This window comes from Pituophis catenifer, unplaced genomic scaffold, assembly GCF_029215685.1.
Source record: "Pituophis catenifer annectens isolate HBS135680 unplaced genomic scaffold, rPitCat1.0.hap2 SCAF_4, whole genome shotgun sequence".
In the NCBI taxonomy this organism is placed as follows: domain Eukaryota; kingdom Metazoa; phylum Chordata; class Lepidosauria; order Squamata; family Colubridae; genus Pituophis; species Pituophis catenifer.
In genome coordinates, this window is record NW_027256884.1 from 27595140 (window position 1) to 27607070 (window position 11931).

General features: G+C 40.4%; 1 protein-coding gene across 1 annotated transcript in view; it reads right to left on the bottom strand.

Annotated features, from left to right (window-relative positions):
- The window catches only part of FARP1 (FERM, ARH/RhoGEF and pleckstrin domain protein 1), a 155708-nt gene extending 151192 nt beyond the window's left edge, over positions 1 to 4516 (bottom strand). The window contains exon 1 of the mRNA XM_070943026.1: positions 4161 to 4516. The gene's annotated coding sequence lies outside the window, so the exon portion shown is untranslated. The remainder of the gene's footprint in view (positions 1 to 4160) is intronic.
- Positions 4517 to 11931: the final 7415 nt, after the last annotated feature.

Below are 11931 nucleotides of genomic sequence, written 5' to 3' on the forward strand. Positions count from 1 at the left end.
CATTTTAAAGCAAGATTCCAGTTCTGGTTTGCTGGAAGATTATATATTATATAGTCAATGCAGATTCCAGTCCAATTAAACACTGAATTCAGCTACACTAATTAATTAATTCAGTTAAGCTTCCTTAAGACCCATGATACTACTTTTTATATGTAATCTGATTACTTAAACATCAAACTGCAGAGTAATATTTTTAATGTGAGCACATTACTGTTTGCCATACTTTTACTAGCAAAAGAATTTGGAGAGACTGTTAAAAAACAGCATTGTAATATTATTTAAACTGGGTCATAGCCAACATCAACGGCTTCTCCCAAGGTTTATGTTGGATGCTTTACAACAAGAATGCATACCAAAAAGTTAAAATACAAATAATCAAATAATCCTAGGGCCTAAGTACCGGTAGTTATCTTCTCATTCCCCAAAGACCTATTAATTTGAAAGTAACCTTGAGATCATGACTGAAAAGCTCATTACATTCAGTGTATCATGCTTCGGTTAAAGAATGTCAAAAGCAATAAATGCTTTTTTGCTTTTTTTTAAAAGGAAGGGAATAAAATTAAACAATCTTTATTTTTCATATTGAAATAACTATCATGTATGTGTGAATCTTCCAAGAGGTGCTTTGCTTCAATTATACCTTTCATAAAGCAATGCCTTGACAGGACTCTACAAACTGAAGTCCCTTCTGGACTTCCAGAGGAGCCAGCATAGCACATGAAAGCAATTACTTTGCTGGCCCTTCCTTGAGTTTCTGTATTTTGTCCTACAGAAGACCTTTGTCTCTTCATTACATCCTTTCTCCCAAAAGCAAATTCAATAGACTCATGGTTGTCCTGACTTAGTACTTTCTCAATTGCATTTATATCCTACCTTTTCTGAAGGTATTTATACAGAGGGTTTCCTCTTGGTTTTATTTTTGAAACAACAATGCTGCAAAATAAGTTGGGCTAAGGAAGGGAGACTGACCCAGTCACATAGCAAATTGTACAAGGGAATTCAAATCTAGAGCCACTTATTTTTTCAAGAGAAAAAAATGGAATTCGTTTCAAAGAGATTCAAAACCTGTGTGCATTTTGGCTGTGAAGAAACTAGTCTGCACCATCCTAGAAACTCTAGTCTTGCTCGCTTTCAAACTTCTTTGCATCCAGTTTGTAATATTTGTGCCTCATTAGATAGTTTGTTGTATGGGAAGTATCCTAGTTATGACAAACTGCAATTACACTGACTTACTAGCTAAATATATGTGGAAAAGGATTAATTCATGGAATGTATCTCCGACATGCAGCAGTCATCATAACATATCAATTATTAAGGAGCAGGGCTGCACAGAATGGCAAAACGTATGACTTACATCCACAGAATAGGCATATCAATGATAGTACAAATACAAGCACAACAAATACCTTAATTCAAAACATTCTAGCTATCTTAAACCTGTTCACTGATAGATGAGAAACATGAAATTCTTTGTGAATGTATTGAATTAACCGGATGCCTAATAGTGTTAAAAATTTCAGTATTCTTTAATCTACTATGCTCCGAATGTTGCCCGTCACACTATTGGGGATGAGGTTGAGGTCAGATGAAGAGCATTCAGCTGAGAAAGAGTGAAATAGATAATATGGTTTCAGTGGGAGAAGAGCCAGCAGAGTTTTCCAACAATCCTGTTGGACTACAGTGGCATAGAAACCCCAGTAAAAAAATAAAATAAATGACAAATGTCAAGCATCCAAAACATAAGAATGCATTGATAACTTATAAATGATACTAAGTTACCAGCATCTAATAAAAATATCATATTATTTCTTGTCACAGTGCTTTTCCATTCTACTCATTTATCTGTAAACTTCCCAGAGTCACTTAGGTAAATAAAATATCCACTTAATCAGTTTAATTCATTAGGCACAGAATAATTGAGTGATAAGAAAATAGCTTATTTGTGAGGGATCTGAAAGTAGCTCATCTAATTTAGGAGCTGTGTATCATAGTACAATTCATAATGTGCGCAGTCTCACTTGGTGTTCTCCAGATGTTTGGACTTCAATTCTTATTCATTCCCATGCAATCTAGTAACAGGGAGTTGTCCAAAACTTTTCAAGGGCATCAAGTTCAGAAGGGCTGCCCAATGAAATATATTTCATTTCTACTGACATCTGAAATATACCCATGACTAGAATATAGGCGTGTGTTCTAGTCCACTGCATGCAATTACAGGAATTCTTCCATTTTGTAACTTCCACCATTGTTCTGCTCGGTTTTCAAATTCACAAATATCACTGGTATTAAGTGCCTGGTGCAAATATCAAGACATGATGTCTGTCACTAAACTGAAAGCTGTTGCACTTTTAATAAACTACACCATTGCTTCCCCAGGGTAGAATGGTTTCTTTTAAAGGAAAGATTTGGCTTCTGGTCAACCCCTTCAAGGTCAAGCTAAAAGGTTTCAATACCAGAAGCAGAATATAATCCAATGCAGCTTTTGCCTAATAATTAACAAAGCGGGACACAATCCACCAGAAAATTACTCAGAACATCTGATATATATTTAAGGTGTCCTGGCCCTGAACATCAAAATCTTCATTATGTCAGAACAATAATTTGGGATTCCAACTCCAGCTGGGGCTGCGCAAGAATAAATAAAAATGAGATGCAGACAGCTGTGAGGAAAGAAGAAATATTTATTCCTAAAAGCAAAACAGTTTGCCTTTAGAGCCAGGCTGCAGAGAAATGGGGTACAGCAGCAGATTTTTAAAGGGGGAGCTTGTCCAGGGTGAAGTGTCTATGTAACACCTGAGGGGCATGTGTGCGTAGGTATGTTTACTCTTGTGAACATGCAGTTCCTTTGGAAAACCTAATTAACTGTGTTTGCAGTTGATATGCAGATTGGATATGGGTAACTTGTTTGGGGTTTGAGGAAGTTTGCTAATTTTAGTTAATTCACTTAGTTTCAAATTTGACTGTCAATTATCCAGCAAGGACACTGATTCTCAGACCATTATGGATCCTGTTAATATCTTAAGGGAAGATGAAAACAACGTAAAGAATAAAATATATTTGGATATAAAACTTCTCACAAATGTTATGTCCCTTTGCCTTCTCCTGCCCGCCAAAAACACTCAAGTTCCAACCATCCACAGGACCTGGCCCCAAACCGTCCACCTTTTACCTTGACTCTCTGTACAAAGCCAGTTCTGCTCAGCCCCACTACCAGGGTCACTTCTGCCCTTCCCACAACACATTTTCCAAAGTCCTGATCAGCTTCCCTTCCCAGGGAAGTCGACAGTCGACCTTTCAGTATGACACCACAGACAGACCCAGGTCTGGTTTCTCACACCCAGGACAATCTCCCTCACCTTCCTTTGTGCCCAGCCCCACCTGACAAATTCCTTGTGTGTCCAAACACACTTGGCCAATAAAGAATTCTATTCTGACCGAAGAGGGGGGAATAGTCAGGATGGTCATAAGTGTGTGTCTCTGTCTGAAGAGTGATCAGGTGTAAAGGACTTGGGGGGGGGGGGAAGAGGGAGGCTCGGATGATGTCGCCCCCTCCTCTTGGTGGAGCTCTTGCCTCACAATCAGGAGGTTGTGAGTTCGATCCTAGGTAGAGGCAGATGTAGGGTCTCCTGCTTGGGCAGGGGGTTGGACTAGATGACCTGCAAAGGTCCCTTCCAACTCTGTGAAATCTGAATCCACCCATCGGCGGTCTATCCTGCAAAGAGCAAAGGGGGCGGGGAGAGCGAAGTCAGGGGAGCCGGGAGCGAAGGCCCTTCCCGCGAACAAGTTCCGAATCCCAGAGAAACAAAAGGCACCAACTTCGCAAAGTAGTCTTTGCCTATCAAGCCCAGGGCGGGGCGGGGATGTTCTGGAGAGCGGGGGAAAAGAGACCAACGCAAACACCTTAGCCTGCTTAAAGCGGATTTCCAGGGCAAGAGATTCTTCCTCCCCCTGCCCCCCCCACTACACACACACACACGCCGCTTAAGAATCGCCGTCCGCTTCTCCCCGCCCCAGGCCGACCCCCGCCAACCAGCCCCTCTCCCCGCGCGCCCCCGGAGCTTCCCCCCATCCCCCTCCCCATCTCCTCGCCAGCCAGCCGGCGGACGCGCGCGCACCCCAGCCGCTTCTTCCCATTGTTTCCAAGTCCTGCGCCCCCTCACCGTTCGCGACGCTCCTCTCGGGCTTTTTTTTTTTTTTTTTTTTTTTTGCTCGTTGTGGCGGCCACCGGCGGCGCAAACAAGTCGGGGTGGCGGTCTCTGGAGGGTCCGAGCCATTAAAGGGTCCTCGAGGAGACGGAGGAGGAGGAGGAGGAGTAGGGGGCGGGTGCGACGGCAGCAGCAGGAGGGCAACGGGGGCAACACCGAGGGAGCGACGGGACCGAGGTCGCCATGGCTGAGACTCGAGAGGAAAGCCAAAAGGCGCCCCGGCCAAAAGGGCGGGAGAGGGATCTCGAGATGTCCAGCCGAGGCAAGAGTGGGGAAGCGGCGCAGCAGCTCCGGGTGGCTGTGGCTGTGGTCGCCTCCCGCTCCTTCTCCTCCCACTAGCGCTCCGGCCCCCGCCTAAAGGGGAGGCGGGGAGGGAAACCGCGGCGGTGTAGAGCCCCCTCCAGCGTCCGTGGGCGCGTCCTGCCCCCGCCGCACAGCTTCGGCCCCCGCCTCCTCCTCCTCCTCCCAGAAGCACAGCGCCGCCTCAGCCTCGAAGGGCTGGGTCTTCTTTTCCCGTGGAAACCACCTCCTCCCGCTGGACCAAGCTCGGGGGCAGCCCGCGGAAGGAGAGAGGAAGGGAGTGGGGCGGCGAGGGGAGCGTGGCGGCTCCGGAGCTCCTTGGACGGCCACGGTGTTTAAGGTGTGCGCCTTTCCTGCGCAAAGAGGCGTGGCGGCGGCTACAAGTGTGCCAAGCTTCTACAGAGGGGGCAGCGCGGGATTGAATCCGGTACAAAGCTGGAACAAAGGGAAACGGATCGGGACGGTCAGCGCGGGCGGCTCCGGGTCCCGCAAGCCTGACTGAAGACGCCACCACCACCCATCCGACAGAAACTCCTCACCTCCTCTGGAGGAAACCCGATCAAAATTTTACTTCTAAAGCTGTTGAAAAGCGAAGGTCGTTTACCGTCTGACACTCCCAGAATGTTACAAGGGGTCCAGAGTAGCGTATCTTTCCCTAGGTGACGTTTCCCGCTTTTTTTTTTTTTGTTTGTTTCTACACCGACAGATCCTAGAATTATCAGTTCCAAGGGTGTGTGTGTGTGTGTATGGCTTGCCAACATTTCCTTCCCGAACAATGATCTGTGATAAGAGAAAATTGCACTGGGTAGGAAATGGGAGGTGACTGGAAAGCAGCAGTGTCTGGTTTGAGAATGAGGCAGATTGGTTCCCCCCATCCAAGCTTTATTGGCAAGCATGCATACTGAAAAATACATTAAGCTATTTTATTTATTTATTTAAGGGATACATGGATGTGTAACTCCACAGCAGTACTGTGGTTAAAGTATTTTTAGATTGTGCCAGGAGCTGTCCAGAATCCCCTGGCCTGACATGTTCTCAGAATGGCAGTTCTAGATAGCACTCCCCAAAAGGTGTGGTGAAATTGTTTTGTTTTGTTCTCTTTAACAATGTTTGTCTGCAGAGAAGAATGGAAGAACGTTGAAGAAAGCGAAGTTTGCAAATAAAAAAAAAAGCTTCCTGAATCCATTGTGAAATTCCATAATTAAAATACAATTGAAGCACATTTTCTTCAACTGAACTGGAAGCACCTTTGTACATTTCTTCAGTGATTGGATATTTAACCTATATATGTTTGTAAATGGTTATTAATTTTCCCTTCAATGAATAATAGCATCTCACCTTTGAGGATCAATTTATTGTAATATAAATCATGCTTCAGGATGAGGATGTGTAGCTTTGCTTGATAAAATAAAAGCTCACTTTAGGCTGCAATTGAATGCCAATTTACCTAGAAGAAACATGCTACATCTGAATCCAATGAGTATTGTAGCTGAACATATATAAATTATCAACCAAAAATCTTGTTCACAACAGTTTGCAGTATCTAAAGAAAATCAGAAACCGAAGAAAACAATTCTCTCCTGTTTTTAACACCTGATATACAGAAGCATTGGAGATAATAGCATATTGTTCAGCATATTATTGAAAACCAACTACAAAGAACTCTTAATTTTTTTCCCCTAGAGTAGGCAATAAAAAAAAACCCTGTTATGCTTAGTGGTTAAGGTGTTAAAATGTTAAAACTAGGAGAATGGAGCTCATTCTCAATTATTTTCATTTTACTTAACTTACAGAGTTGTGAGGAAAAGTGAGAAGGTAGGGCATTTTGTACACTACTTTGAGTTCCTGAATCAATGTATGCTGCAAATCTAATAAAATGGTAGCAGTTCAGGTTTTCTGAATACATCTTTTCTTGCTGGGAACATCAATGCTACTGAATTACCGGTCAGATTAGTCAGTGAGTGTTGGATCTGACAAATCTTAGGATTTTGCATACACTTGCTTTTTCCCCTGATCAGTACTAATCTGCTTCATTGGGCCTATGTGCAATTTAGCAAGGACATCCTTTTGCCTGACTGAATATGGGTTGTCCTCAACTTACAACCATTCGGTTAGTGACCGGAGTTACAACCGCTCTGAAAAAAGTGATATATCACTGTTTTTCACAATTGTTGCAGCATCCCTATGATCACATGATCAAAATTCGGATGCTTGACAACTGCAGTTGTCATATTTATGACTGTTGCTGTGTCCCAAGTCATCACTTTTTATGACCTCACAAGCAAAGTCAATGAGGAATCCAGATGCACTTAACAACCATGTTATTAACAACTGCAGTGATTCACTTAACTGTGGCAAAGAAGGTCGTAAAATGGGACAAAATTCATTTTAACAAATGTTTCACTTAGCAACAGAAATGTTGGGCTCAATTCAGTGGTGAAATCTAAAATTTGTTACTTCTGTGGGCATGGCTTGGTGGGGGAGTAATGTGACTGGGTGGGTGTGGCCAATTTTTTTTTTCTTTTAAAACCATTTTTTCTACAACCTCTTTGGAGAAGAGGTTGTAAAAAATGCTTTCAAAAGGCTCTGACGATCCCAGCTGAGTTGCCTGATCGGCAGAGACTTTTTTTCTTTTAAATGCCTCTGACGATCCAAGCTGAGTTGTCTGATCGTTAGAAGCATTTAAAAGAAAGTAAGTCTCTGCTGATCAGGCAACTCAGCTGGGATCGTCAGAGGCATTTAAAAGAAAAAAAGCTTTTTTTTCTTTTAAAAGCCTTTGATGATCCCAGCTAAGCCGCGCGATCATCAGAGGCTTTTTTTTTTTTTACTTTTAAAAGCATTTTTTCAGCCAAAGAGGTTGTAGAACAAATGCTTTTAAAAATTAAAAAAAAAAGCCTCTGATGATTGTGCAGCTCAGCTGGGCATGGGAAGGGGGGCAGGGATTTTTGCTACCGGTTCTCTGAACCACCCGCCTCCATCGCAACCGGATTGGGCGATCTGGTCCGAACCCCTGGCTCAATTTTGGTTGTAAGTCAAGAACTATCTGCAACTAGATTTCCTAAAGGGGAATGTTTTTCTACCTTAACACACACTGTGAATTGCAGAAGTTTCAAAGAAGGAAAACTAGGCATTGAGCTAGTAGTTTATTTTAATTCATTGTGATGTCATTTCTACAGCACAAAGAGCTGTAAATTATATCAAAATACAAAAAATACGTATTATAAGGAAAATTAGGAGAGGATCCTTATTTTTATTTATATGCCTTTATTTTGAATGCTTCATATTCCTGAATGTTCAGAGTAATCCAGATCATCATAAAAACAAGAAAATTATCTGAAAATAATAATAAACTGTAATGGCTCTGGTGTCATATACACAAGTTCAAAAATTAATTTCTCAGTTGAAAAATAACAAAGTTAATCTCATTAAAGAGTGGGTTAACAGTTTTACCCAAATTCTTAAAATTCAGTTTCATCCAATGGCATCTGTTTTAGCTCTTTTCTTCACTACCCTAATTTTCCAAATTATGTGATAATTCCATTATTCGTCCCATACACAGACAAATCATTGTGCAAACCATTGCCATATCAGTTCCTTATCTGTAATCAGTAAATCATATACCAGTTCTTCTGTTATAAACTTACTGGTTTGGGGCTTTCCAAAAACATCCTGGCACCAAAGCAGGAGGATTTATGCTCAGCTTGTTCAACCTTGGACCAAGACACAAAAGTACATTAGCTAACAGAAATAGCCTTACCAAAGGCAGTCTTTATGTGGCTTTCATAGAATTAAAGATAGCCTTTGATTCTATAGCATGAGAGACTCCAAAGAAAATCAGCTATAACATTGATCATAACCTTAAATTAATATGACTATAGAAAGTACCATGCAAGTTAAGATAAATTGTAAAGGAAAACTAACTAAATCTATCCTTAAGCTAAAAGTATAAAAAAAGGTTGCATTCTAACCCCATTATTGTTAAATGGATATATAAATGATGTGATTGAAACTTTTGCTAAACTAGAATTTCCCGCTGCACTATTTCTTATACTTCTCTATGTTGATGATACCTCCATACTTTTCATAACCCAGGTGAGACTGTTTGGATGCCTTGAAGTATTCTCCTTATTGCCATAGGAAATGGCTTGAGGTCAGTCACCCTAAACAAAGGTCTTAATTTTTTCCAGAAAGTGCTTCAAGTCACTGATTAGCTGGAAGATTAATGACAGACCTATTGAGCAAGTGGTAACCTTTAAGTATGCAGGCATTCACTTTCAATCAATTACTCGCTGGATCAATCAAGCAATTTTCATGTAAAAGCCCCCAAAGCATTCTTTGTAATCATTAAATATGCATATCAAAATGGTAACAGCAGCTGTCAGATATTTAAGGCTAAAGTGCTCAATGCTATATGGTGCTTAGTTATTTATAACTATTGCAATATATGTGCATTCTTCGTAGTTGTAATTTTTGAAATTAGTCTTGTCTTTAAAATGAGAGCTGTAAAAATAGGAATCTAAATATCAGTCTGTGATACTAACAGAAAATTAATAAACAGGGAGAAAGCTGTTCTTGCTTTAGAAAGATCTAAAATTAGTTTCCTTGAGGAATACAGAAGGCCCAATCTGTTGTATCAGTGCAATGTAAGAAGTAGTTATGGAAAAGCAATTGGGCCTTGGAGATCATTGTGTTTTAAGAGAGATATTCATAAAACCATAAAAGGACAATTAATACCTCTCTCCAGTGTTAACTAAAGTGTCTTGCCCTCATTGGAATAAAAACTGTTGAACCACAATAGAATTTTAAAAATGTGACTGTATGGCATGTCAATTATTTTATTGGCTTTCCTTTCTTGTTTTGAAAATTACCAGTTCTAATGAAATTGTTTTTTCTTTGCTATTCTTACATGGCCCTGAGTCTTCATCCTGAGGTGAACATGAACCAAACTTTTTGATGTTTGGTATTATTTTGTATTGTTTTATTTTCCTAATGCTGGGAATGATTGAGGGAAAAAGAAGAGGACGACAACAGAGAATGGGGTGGCTGGATGGAGTCACTGAAGCAGTCGGCGTGAGTTTAAATTGTCCATGGGGTCGCGATGGGTCGGACACGACTTCACAACTAACAACAATTTTCCTTGTAAATCATCTAGAATCTGATCCAGATGGCGTATACATTTCTTAAATAAAACTAATTTCTACTTCAAGTTGAATTAGAGTCCTGATAACTTAATGAGCAGTCATGTAGTCTTTACTTACTGATTTGTTAAATTTACTTGCTGCCTATCTTGCCATGTGGCTACTCTGGGCAGCTCACAAAAATGATTTGCCATTGCCTTCTTCCAGAATATTTTTCAACTTCACGGTCTAGATCAGGATTTTTTTGCTGATTTCTCATTTAGAGCCAACCCCATTTAGCTTCCAAATCTAGGTAGGGCCAGACAGGTACTGACCACAAGCTGAGGTGGGCTAGTCATTTCTTCCAAAGGTTAAGGGTGAAATAGCTCTCTTCTCTCTCTCCTACCAGCAGTTAAGTTTGGATCTCCCAGTATCGGTTGTCAAGTTTTATTCTGTCCCAGGTGGTTTACTTTGTCCAGGTGTGCAAACAGCAACATAGTTGTTATAAAATTTAACAAGGCATCCTATGGATATAGCTGGGGTGAAACAAATCTGTTCCTGCTGTCATTGGCAAAGTCCCATTTTTACTTATTTTGTCAATCCTCACTTTTTATTGTAGTGGAATATTTAGCCAGATATTCTTAAAGAAACATTTTGTTCATTCATCTGTATTTTCCATACTGTGTGATAGTATGGAATAGGATAGGGGGTGTTCTTCCAAGTAAGGTACCTCTCTTAAATTGCACTACCTCCATCTAGTGGCAATAAGCAATACAGAATTGTCACCAAGAGCATTTTATGAGAGAGAAAAAAAAAAGGGAAAATATTTTGCAGAAAGTTGAAAAGTTTTGATAAGGCCATCAGCATTTCACAGAGGTCCACCTCTGTAAATTCTTAGTATTGCTTCCAAAAGTGTTTCAAACATACAGCCTGCAGAATATGGATTGCCCAGACCAATCTGGCATGTGCCAGAGAACTCTGAAAACCAGAACAGGATACCATTAAAACAGAACCACAAAATTATGAGAAACAAAGATGAGTATCTGCAGAATCAATTAACACAGAAAATAAGTAAAGAGAATTGGGTTTTCCCCTTTTTAATTGATAACACTTTCCAAGTTTCACTGGAAATTAACTAATAGCACAGAATCTAGATTTGTTCTGTAATATCCTATAATGACTAACATATTTGGTCTTCAGGAGTAACTGTTTCAGAAAACAAAACAGATCCCACTCTGTGCCCTCTGTCACTTCACTCAAAAATATTTATTACTCCAAGTATTTCAATAGAACTTACAGAAAACCTGTTTTATCATTCTAAAATGGCTTACCCTTGGAAACAATGTAGCTATCAATTTACAGGGAATAAACCTCACTGAAGTTAGTGGTGCTTATTTCTAAATTGACATGCAGAGATTTCAGTTAATTGGAAGAATTTTTCTGAACCTTGGAATGCTACAGCACAATATGTAGTGTTGCAGTTAAAACCATGAATTAATAAACACATGAACTGACTGGTAGGCAAGATTGTCCTGGGCCACACCTCCTTTCCACAATAAGTTATTAACTCCTAGAGATTAAGTACTGCATGCTTATCAGTTGTAAATTACTGACAAATCATATACATATCAAACCAGAACCATTTGTTAGGTGGACTATACTACTTTTGAGGGCAAATGTACGTCCCAGGATAATGATGCAAGATCAAATCTGAGTTGGTTACCAGGACCAGTGATTTACTCTTCTAAGCTTTAGGACTCATGCTGGAGACCATCTTCAGGGAACCACTCTCTACTGAAAACATGCTTTGGACTGTTCTGAGTCGTATTTATGTGATGCCTTCCTACTGACTGGTGTGTTGATGGCTGCCTATTGTGTTATTTCTTTGTGCTGTCAAGTCCTTGACTCCTAGGTATTTGATAAGCTGGTGGTAAATCAGCACTCCTGTTAAGGGACACATTATAGGAATATGAAGGGACCACATAAACACGACTCACAGAAGAGCCTAAGGAACATATTCCAGTAGAGTAGTTCCCTGAAGATGGACTCCAGTATTAGTCCAAAAACTAGGAAGAATAAATATCTGGTCCCGGTGATTTACCCAGATTCGATCTTATATCACTTTAAGAAGGCATATGAAATTAAGCCAACATGGAAAGTTGAATACAAAAAGAAACACAAACATAAATGGGCTTTCCATAGCTTTACAGTGTAGTAGGAAGGGTAAAAACATGAGTGATTAAAGAGTAACTATTTGGGATGTGGATAATATATGTATTTGGAAACAATCTATTTTTACTGAAAGCAAA